The 10,875-nt window shown below is 46.6% G+C and overlaps 1 pseudogene; it reads left to right on the plus strand.

The window, feature by feature from the left end:
* Nucleotides 1–1,762: 1,762 nt before the first annotated feature.
* Nucleotides 1,763–2,719, plus strand: LOC138568705 (LON peptidase N-terminal domain and RING finger protein 1-like; annotated as a pseudogene).
* The last annotated feature ends 8,156 nt before the right edge of the window (nucleotides 2,720–10,875 follow it).

Raw genomic sequence — 10,875 nt, forward strand, 5'->3', positions numbered from 1 at the left:
CAAAGAGAAGTAGCCACAAAGGTCCTGCCTCGAACAGAACACGACCCAAAATAAAGACAATTTGCTTTTCCCACTCAACCCAACAAACAAAACAAAAGCAAGGAATATACAGTCCACAGCACGGGGCGATTGGGAACGGAAAACAATGGGACGTTGTTGGAGAAGTCGCGGGCTTATGATGGGCGGCAAGAGTCAGGGAAAGGATGCCTTTGGCACAAAAAGAGAAAGCGCCAACCAGAATGGCCATAGTACCCACTTACACAGAGATGGGCCTTTGGACTGCAACCAGTAACGCTGGTGCAAAAAGGCAATACCTCCCCAGACCTCGTTAGTGCCCAAAAGCACGGATCTGATTGTTTTGTTTTTTCTATTACTGTTGTAAAAAATACCTTTTCCGTAACTATTGTCTCATGGTAATATTTCTAGGTGTTACCTGTTGCCTTATGCTACTAGTCAGACTATCAAGCAGCAGCAGTCCAGAAAGCTGTGACATTGCCCGCCACCACGCGCCGTCTTGCCTTTGCAAGAGCGCCTGGAAGGCACCCATGTCTTGGCTCTCGTGGGAGTCTGGAGTCGGTGAAGCCCAAAAGCCAGAGCAAGTCGTTGTCTATCGGGAGTACAGGACAGCCCGTGCCTTTAAGAGTTTGTGCAAGCCAAAAGGCGGCAGGCAGCCCAGCAGAACTCGGAACCCTAATTTAGTCCGTGATAATAACCAAATTGGTTTTATACTGAGACTGTAAAAAAGACCTGGTCATCAGGGGGTGCATATTAAGCGTCATCGCAGGTTTCTTCAGATCCATGGCCCTAGTCTGTGGAAAGTGGGTGTCTGCAGCTGACAGTGGGACCATGGCTTTCCACTACTGTGGCCTTGTCCCTTGATTACCTGCGGATTTCTAACTCGACTCTGGTGTAACGTCCTCCATACATTTTTGTGGCGACATTATTACACGGAACCGTGTTAATGTGGGCAGAGCCCCTGCCCGTGCGCCAGTTCAGCCCTAATTAATAAAGAGTTAGCAGCTGCATTACTTGTCTCCGCACATCATTGACTCTGGGCCTCATTTGTCATTTGGTGATTGAATGCACGACTGATCTCAACATGTGGCGGCTTTCTATTTCAATCTAGTGAACGTGACTCCCATGGATCTCCTCGGTTGCCCTTTGTGCCCAGCCTTCCTCTGGGACCCGGTGACCATGTCCTGTGGGCACTCTGTCTTCACAAGGAGCCCGAGAGGCGCGTGTCGCTGTCGACAGAGGCTGCACTACCTGGGCGTCCGCAACATAAGATACAATGTGCTGCTGGGCGGCCTGCGCGACAAGTGCCTGGACTCTGCTCACAAGATGGCATTGCTGAAGGAGGACCTGCGCAAGCTGCTCCGGAGGCACAACTATCAGGAGGCGCTGAGAGTGGCCCAGCGAGCTGTCGCTATGGGGGTTCCACAGGAAATGAGAAGTCCTGGGTCTGATAGGGGGGAAAAGACGGAACTTCTGCACCACCTCCATCGCTGTCTTACACTCAACCCCAACTTCTATGGCGCCCACAAAGCTATTTGGGCCAGATATGTCTACGCTACCGGATGTTGTTGCTGACCTGCTCCCAGCACTCACTCAGTCCACCCCAGGAACAGAATTGATCATTGAGACACTTGTTGCCACTTCTCTGGAAGAGGCTGGGAAACCAACAAACCAGTGTGAGTCCAGAGAGTGATACTGGTTTTCTCTTCAGGTAGCCTGGCAGTTCGATCCGCCTCTACAGGGCATTATGACCAGGGTTACCCCACAACACAATGAGCCAGAGCGTGTGGAAGATTCTGGAGAGGAGGGATTAAGTAAGCATTTCAAGACTGAAGATGCTGGTCAAGGAGACTTTGTGGGATCCTTTGCTTTGAACTCTGTAGCACTGAGTGATCAGCTGTCCCCTGCAGATTTTGAGTGCTTGCTGTGTGTGAGGAGGTTTTCGAGCCAGTTACCACAACTTGCGGTCACAACTTCTGCGAGGAGGTCCTGGAACGATGCCTAGAGCACAGGCCCTGCTGCCCTCTATTCAAGCATAGCCTGAGAGAGTGTCTGAAAGATTGGAGGCACACACCCACTGCCGTTCTGCAGGAAATCATGGCTGCAACCATCCCCACAGAGCTATCTGAGAGGAAACAAGTCATCACCAATGTCCACATCTTTGCACCCTGGCCTTCCCTGGCATTGCTTGCCTGCTGCAGATCTTCGACTGATGCTGCGTCATTGACATGAGAATGGCACCAAAAGGTTTGGCATGTGTGTCTATGAGCGTGGTAAAATCTTGGCAGGTGCTCAAGTATTTGGCTGTTGGCCTCTCCCGCGTTGATACAGTGGGAAGACAATGTTTCCAGGTGCTGAAACGAGGACACACAGAAGGGTATCACACTGCGGATCTGACAAATTGGTGGAAGGTGATGAACTGGTGGAGCTGCAGCGGTTGCATGACTTAACATACCAGCATGTGGAGAAATGGCTGTCTGAGGACCGAGCAGACTTATCCAGACCAGGTTTTCTGCAGAGTGCACCCTTACCCAAGAAGGACGATGATATCCAGGCTTCCGCGGATGGACCTGCCTAATGCTTGCTAGCCATCCTGCCACTGTATCCAACCTACCAGATGATGATTCTATCCATGCCTTCCCTAAAGGATCGCCTGACACACATGAAGCACAAACTGTCTGTCTTTCTGCAGAATCCGACCTAGGGAAGACCAGCACCACACCAAGGGGCCTCAAGACAAGGCCACAGCTGGCTGGAACGTCTAATTGAGGCCCTTATTTCTTTTCTTATTAATAGACTTCTTTTACTCTCCATTACTGATTCTGCATTAGGAGTGATGGTGGCCCTGTTCTATTCACTCTTCCTATATGAGGTGTTTAAATTCATCAGTCTAACTCTGTCCACTTGGATGCTAACTGAAGAAAACGTCTGGCATGAGTAGGGTGGGATGGGTTGGAGCCAGAAGACATTGTGGAGGAAGGGACGTGGCACCACACAGGGACTTCATTTTGAAACACCCTCCTTATGATATGTCCATGTTTTCTTGAGCTTCATTTTCATTTACTAAGCTCTTGATTATTTAATTGGGTTTTTCTGTGCAGAACGTTGCCCTTCCTATGTGTCGGAAGCTAAAAATGTGAATCCTGACATGTTTAGGTTATCGAAAATATACTTAATAGTCCGAATGAATAGATTTTTTGGGGAAAAGATGATATTTTTAGTCTACTTAACTTCCAGTGTTGATTCACTGAGACGGTTATTTTGGTGTGCGGGTGGCCCTTTTTAAGAGTTGTGCATTTAACATTAGGGTCTTGCAAAAATTATTCTCCTCCCAAACAGCCTGCAGTGTTCATTCTTGGTCAGTGTGTGATTGACTGTTGTTGTACAAAGGTTGTGTTGATATTTGAATGATGAATGCTTTATGAAAACGTAGATTGAGGCAGATGTGTCGAACTAATCTGTTCTCAGAAGAGTATGTGAGAGACCTAAAACAATCTTGGTGAAGGAAGACTTAGACTTTATCTCAGACATGTTCTTCTGTCTGCGGTGATCAACACTGCTGCACTAAAAACATGTTCAGAGTGGGCACTGGTGCAGGACACAAGATATATTTGACCGCTGACTTAGCGTTTTCCATTGCTCCATCTGGCCATGCGGATAACATCTATAGTGAGAAGCGCGTGAACCGCAAGATACTGCACATCCATTACCTCTGCTCACTTTCTTAATATGAACATCTGTTTTGTTTAATGTGTCATGGCTTCAAACTTTCTAGTAAGGAAGTGATGGCTCATTATTTGAAACAACTGGTGGCATCCATAAATGGACTTTGTGTGCAAGAATGAATCTGTAGCAGTAACCCACCAGCTCAAGGAATGCTTTCAATTATTTTTTTTTGTTATGGGCAGAGTAACAGACTCTACAACGTTCTACGTATTGGCTTGTGGTTTTACTGTGCTGCTTCGTGCATAGAAACCTAAATATTTCACAGTGGCCTGGGTCGACAGGCTGGCTCTCCTCAAAGCTTAATATGAGGCAAGGATGTTCCACATGCCCTTTCCAGATGATACAGTGAACTACAGAGTCAGTGTATGCCATAGCAAATCAAAGGTAGGGTGTAAGGGTGTGGTCCTTCAGCAACTGGAAGGTTTCAGGAGTGTCTCAAAGACAGACGAGAAGATCAGTAGACAAGGCAAGGCTATTTAGGGTAGAGAATGTGTTCCTTTTTTGTCCTTGGTGGCTAGCAGCACTTTCCAATAACCCACAGGTATGTCCAATGTAGAAATGAAGGTGGATGTACCTGACCTTTCTATTAGGTCATCAAATCATGCTATTAGGTAGCCATCAAATTCTATGAGTATTTTAACATTGCAAAGGTCAATGCAGAAAGACCACCTGTTATCTGGCTTGTTTGCGGAACCTTTTCCTTCAATGTTTATCTTCTTTCTCCTGAAAGGCTATAGGGTTGCACGTGCATCAGTTTCTCACTAATTGTTCCAATATGTGGGGAAAAGTCTTTAAGTCCGCGTGGCACTGTCGAGGAGCAAGTGGATGCATTTTCCCTAGCTCCCGCCCCCTCTCCACCATCATAATGGAACAGCAGTAGAAGAGCTCTATGTGGGACCCCATGTGTTGTCCCTATACTGTAATGAGTGTGTGAGAAATGATATGCACTCAGGCAACCATACCGAATGTACCCTGTACATTGTACTGAAAGAGTGGAAGGATGTCAGCACACACCATTGGACATTATGGAGCGGTAAGTTAAGAGTAACTGTGTAACTGCAGTGGCAAGAGAAACATGCACGAAATGATAAAGTAACCATATATACAAATAAGATAAAGTAAGTTGCTGACCAATAAGTGTAAATACACAGTAGCGCAAGGTAGATGAGACATATAGAAGCTGGTTTTAGAGGAAAATAAAATGTGGCTCGGACGGCCATGATAGGAAAATGGACATTGGCTCATGTTAAGACTCAATCCATCTACCTCAGAGACAGACCAGGGTTGCAGAATCAGGAGACGTTAGAGAAACAACTTTGTGTGCTAAATAAGGAGGAGGCTATGTTGACCTGGGAACAAGGGTGCTATTTTAAGGAATAAATGGCAAGGCACAAAGGGGGGCAGGCGGATAATCCATGCATATAAGAGATATTGTTCTTAAATTAAAGAAGAAGAAAACATTATTAAATAAACAGCAAGGCACAAAGGGAGGCAGACGGATAATCCATGCATATAAGAAATATTTTTCTGAAATTAAAGAAGAAGAAAACATTTGTAAGAGCCAAGTATTGGGCAATTAACAGTGAATAAGGTCTATACAAGATGGATTGAGCAAGTCTCTAGAGGCCAAGATGAGCAAGAACACCAAGTATAATAAATCAAATAACAGTAAATAAGAGGCCTAAATTAACAAATTTGAAGTCTCCTCACACGTAATTCAGAAGTCGAAAACAAGTGCTATTCATTAAGCTTTGGATGAAGATAATGATGTGCTTATACTCCCTCAAATGTCCCAGAACAGAGAGCAGACTTAAAGGTCAACTACAGACAGGAAACTGTGACGGTCAGATTGATGAGAGATAATGGATTAATTGGGAAAGTGGGGAGTAATCTGACGTGACTCAAGCACCTGGGTTTCGTTTTGCTTACGTGCTGCTGACGAGCCGAAAGCCCAAGGTTAGGTGAGCATGCCAACCAATCAGAGGGTTTATGGGGCAACGTGCTATAGAATGTAGCATAGGCCAACCCACTGCCATTTTCTCTGCTATAATCAGTATTATACGTATTTAGAGGTAGTTTGAACCGAACCCTAGAGATAAAGGGTGGCCAAGGAAGTACTAACCCCTATGTATGCTATAGGTACATATGTTCCCTTAACCAATACTTCCATTAAATAAGTTTTACAGTTTGCCACCTAGGATGACATCATAGATGACACATATTGAGGTATATAACCTTTGTATAATCAAGTTTGTGTGTGAGTGTGCGAGCATCACTCAGTTTCTCACCAGTTTGCCCTGCTATATTGAACTGAGAATAAAGTAGTATTTTGCCCTATTTTCTGAGTGTGTCCGATTATTTGGTCTGATTAATTCCATCTAGCACAAGAGACGCTTCACGGTGCTAGAGCAGAGCATTTAAGAAAGACATCCTGAACGTATTAATGAAGATCATTTAATTCCTTCTGTGCCTGCGTTGGCAACCAGGATGGTATTTCCATTGGCCTCTCTGTGGTGGTTGGTTGCCAATTCCCCTTCAGAGTTCTGGCCATTAAGGTCTGATTGGTTTTACTTTTGCACAATTGTAGCCAGTTTACATGGAATAACTGCTTCTTCTTCAGGTGGTTGTATGGGCGTACCTGATAGTTCAGGTTCCCAAGAACTTCATTTATCTCCTAGGGCCAGTAACGTTTTCCCTGTTGTGGGCAGGAGGACCATTACCTGATCTCCAACTGCAAAGTTTCTCAGCTTACCCGTCTTGCGTTAACTGAAAATCTTACTATTATTTGCTTCAAGCAGATGTAGGCATGCTTGCACGTGGATGGTGACCGCCCTGTCTTGCATCTTTTGGTTGAATTCAGTGGGGTTAACTGCCTCATTGCTAGTTCCTCTAATCTTTCTTGCGACATGTCTAAGATATGTCTGGGCTTTTGACAGTGCACCGTTTGGGAGATGGAGAACATCGTGGAAGCTGCATGTGTCTTGCAGGTGGCATAAAAGGCTGATTGAATGACATTGTCCAAGTCTTCCAGCTTTGGTCGATCAACTTTCTCAATAGATAATTGTATGTGTTATTAACACACTTTAACCCTTTTTTCTTGCCCCCAGTCCCATTTAGCCCCCTTTGATGCTGTTTTGGCCCCTTTTCTTGTCCCAGTCCCTTCAAGTCCCTTTCTTCCCCCTTTTCTTTTCCCAAACCCTTGCAGACCCTTTTGCAGCACCATTTTCTTGCACCCCTTAGCCTCTTTTCTGCCCCAGTCCCTTTTATCGCCTTTTCCTGCCCCTTTTTGAACCCTTTGTTGCCCCAAACCCTTTTAGCCTCTTTCCTTGATCCTTTAAGACCCTCTTGTTGCCCAGACCCTTTTAGCCCCTTTCTTGTACACAGGCCGCTCCCTTGTTTTGCCTGTCCTTTCCCACCGGCTCGCCTTGTGTTTGGCCCTAAGAGCTAGGCCCAGCGCTGGCGCGGTGCTACCCCTGAATTACCTGGCTCAAGAAGGTCTATTAGAGACCCTTTATGTTGGTGAGCATCCTAAGATATGTTCAGTTCTTTTTTCCACATAGCCAGTGGGCCTTAAGAGAAACTAAACACACCTCTCTGGTCTCTCCACACTTTGGTGTTAGACTGAAGCTGCACAGATTTGATCATACCACACATGCCACATTATCCACTGTTCTGAACAGCAGTCACTGAATGCCATCCCCTGCTTGAATGAAATGTGCACCGCTGTTTCTAGATCAACCTGTGGGGTGAACTTTACCTCCAACCAGCTGAATTATTAAAATGCCAATCATGTGACAAAGGCCAGTCAGCTGACCTTGCCAAGAGAGACGAGAAGCCCCCTCAGCCGGTGGTGGGAGGCACAGGGAGGAATGCAGAAGCATCCCCACACCAGAGGGCAATCTCTATTAAGAGTGTCCCCAATCCTGTCCCCCCATAGGGCCAGTATGTTTCTGTGCAGTCCACCTCTAACTCTTGCCATGCCTCTTAGACTAGGCGCTTGCCAATGTACTTTTATCTATTCCAGAAACACAGCACCTGAACTTAGTAAGCATCAAAGACAAGCAACTCTCCTGCGCCCCACATCGGCCACAGAGGAATGGAAGCACGACCACCAACAACCAAAGACCCAGTCATCCGCTCACAGATGCAGAGAGAGAGAGAGGGCAAGATCAACAGAAAGAGAGGGGAACCGCAGAGTTCCTGTGAGGCAGACAGAATGCCCTAGTAGTGCCCTGTGGGAACAGCGATAAACACCTGCAGTCGACAACAAAGTCACTAGACCAGAAGGGATTAAATGGTCAAGCCAGAAAACCCTCCATCAAGGGAGTTACTTACCTGCCGGATACCACAAACAGGTCCCCCGAACACCAACATTTATAATGCCGGGCGGCCATTATTGTTCCACAGCCAGTCCACGCTGAGAAAGTGGGTCTTAACCCGCTGCTTCTAATGATGGATTGTTCCAACATGCCCCAGGTGGGGAAGTCAGGAACAGAGCGTCCAGGGACAGAATGCCAATGCACAGATCCAGTGAGGGACAAAAGGGGGTAACAGGAAGCACAAAGTGTGGGCTATTTGGGTGAGGACAGAGGTGGAGGTAGAGGAGGACCAAGAGACCAGCAGGAGGGAGGAAGGAGCAGACGAATGTGGAGGAAACCTGTGGAACAGGGGAGGTATTGGCTTGTGAATGGAAGTGCTACTGTTGTGTGAGTGTGGTTAGATGGATTGGTTTAAGGAGTGGCTGTGAAGCGGATGGTGTTTAAGTAGCATGGAGGAGGGAGAAGACATGTGCAGGAGGGAGTAGTAGTATGGAGGAGGGAGTAGTAGCGGGGTGGAGGTGGCAGTAGTGTGGATGAGGTAGCAGTAGTGTGAAAGATGGAGTAGTGGTGTGGCAGAGGAAGCAGTAGAATCAGAGAAGGTGAAATAACATCTAAGAGCAGAGGCGAGGCCTAGAGGGAGTGAGAAACATCTGAGGGATAGAAGATTGGAGTGAGGAATGAGACCAATGGATTAAGTAGAAAGAGTACGAAGTGTAGAGTGAGAGTGAGCTTGATTTAACCCAACAGGGTGTCTGTAAAACACCATCCTATTATCCCAGTACAACACCAACAATTGGATAGTTAGGAAGTCCCTGAGGGAGTTTAGAGAGATATGAAAGGCCTTTACGTCCTTCCAACTAAACAAAGACAGTAGGGTCAACTTTCTGTAGATACTAGCGTGAGGTTTGCGCACACCTTGGTTAAGTGGGAGGAGGCTTGACACAAGATGAGGAAGAGCGGGACGCCCCAAGGCACACAATGAGAAGTTCCCACAGAGGTGCAGACTTGGCACAGGAAGAAATGGACTGTGAGAGAACTGGGGGGAGGTAGGCACATGCTGCAATCATGAAGACAGCATTGAGTAGGCTGCTGGTCATGTGACCGGGCCTTGCCACTCAGTTGCTCCGCCCACCTCCAGTTTTTGTGTCTCCCAAGCCTGGTTTAAAATAAGGAGGGAGACAGGAAACAGAGGTGCAGTAACTTATTTTCCACTGTGAAGAAGAGTTTGTTCTTCCCAGGGGGTGCTGGAATGTGTTTATCCCCGTAGGAATCATCTTCTTCTTTTGAGGTCTTTTCCTTTTCATGGCAGGCCCCTCATTTACCAACTCTGGTCTATCGATGAACATGAGATGTTTGTGTGGCTGGTCTTCTTAATGTAGAAAATGCAGTTAAAGAATCCAAACACCAGAAAGACTTTGTGAGACAAAGAGAGCCATGTCACTGCCTCCTGGGAAACATAGGGTGCAAGATGGGAATGGGGAAACCTTGAGGGGGAGGGACCAGCAGGGAAAAACAGGGGAAGGCTTCATAGTTCAAGCATGGAGTAACCAATCATAGCGCTTCCCAAATGTGTAACACAGCTGGAATGTATCAGACAATGATTATGCTCGCTGCATTTCCTGCCCTGAGAAGAGGGAAGGGTGTGGAAGTTAGGAGTCATTGTTAGGTGCATTGAGAAGTGGCAAGGAGGAACGTGGGGGAGAGAAGTTGAAGGTGAAGGTGGTGGAGAGAGGTAGTGGGAGAACAGAGAATGAGAGAGGAACAGAGATGGGGAGATAAATGGAACGGAGGTTGTGTGTGGAATAACAGAGAAGAAGAGAGAAAGATAAAGGAGGAAGATGAAATGGGGAAGACGATGGTGAGAAGAACACAAAAGGAGGGCAGGAGGAGACAGAGGAAAAGATGAATGGGGAAGTGCTGGAGAACCAGATATCAGAGGAGGCATCAAGCGGTGTAGCAGAGGTGGTGAAGAAAGGGACAAAGGAGCCGGGGAAGGTGACAGAAGAGAAGGAGGGAGAGCAGTTGAGAGGAGGGGAGGTGTAGAGTGTTTTGTAGGGAGAGAAGAGGAAGAGACTAGATCTGAAGACAAAGCTCTGGCTGGATGGCCAAACTCTTAGTAGTGGCCATGACTGTGGGAGAATCCTAGTCCAGCATACGCCGAGCTATACTAGGGATGGGAAAACTGACTCGGAAAACGATGAGAGCCAGTCGAAACAATGGGGGTTTGACTTGGTTTGAAAGATTCAAGCCATGTGCATCTGAGGCTCGAAATGGTAACCTTTGAACCATAATTGGAGCCACTGGTATAGATCCAAGTACTTGATGGTTTGACTTTGCTTGAAGACAGCTCTTTGGTAATACTGAATTCTAGAATACTGGACCACTTTTCATTGAAATCAGTATTACTGGTGGCTAAGGGAACAGTACAACAATACAATAGGGACATAACAATGAAAAAAGCGCAGGGGATGCGTTTTTTTCATTTGCGTTAATTGAAGAAATTCACAGAAAGTCGCATTCACAAAGGTGATCTGTGAATTTCAAGGGGGCTGAGCGGCAGCACAAATGACACAGTAGGCCGTCCTCTTGCACACATTAGTCTCAGGTGCACACTCTTGACACTAATGTATAGTCCCAGCGTGACTTTACACTTGGAACTCAATCCGTTTTTTATAACAGGCGCAATTGTTTATGGTCCTCCCCTCACTGCAGCGAATATAGCGAGGCCTTGGCGGACATTTTGTCTTTGTTTGGCTGTCAGGACTTGAAATGGTGCACTCATTTCCGTACCTTGTGGCAGGATCTAGATCTTATC

This window comes from Ambystoma mexicanum, chromosome 2q (genome assembly GCF_040938575.1).
Source record: "Ambystoma mexicanum isolate Mex_15411 chromosome 2q, UKY_AmexF1_1, whole genome shotgun sequence".
Taxonomy (NCBI): Eukaryota; Metazoa; Chordata; class Amphibia; order Caudata; family Ambystomatidae; genus Ambystoma; species Ambystoma mexicanum.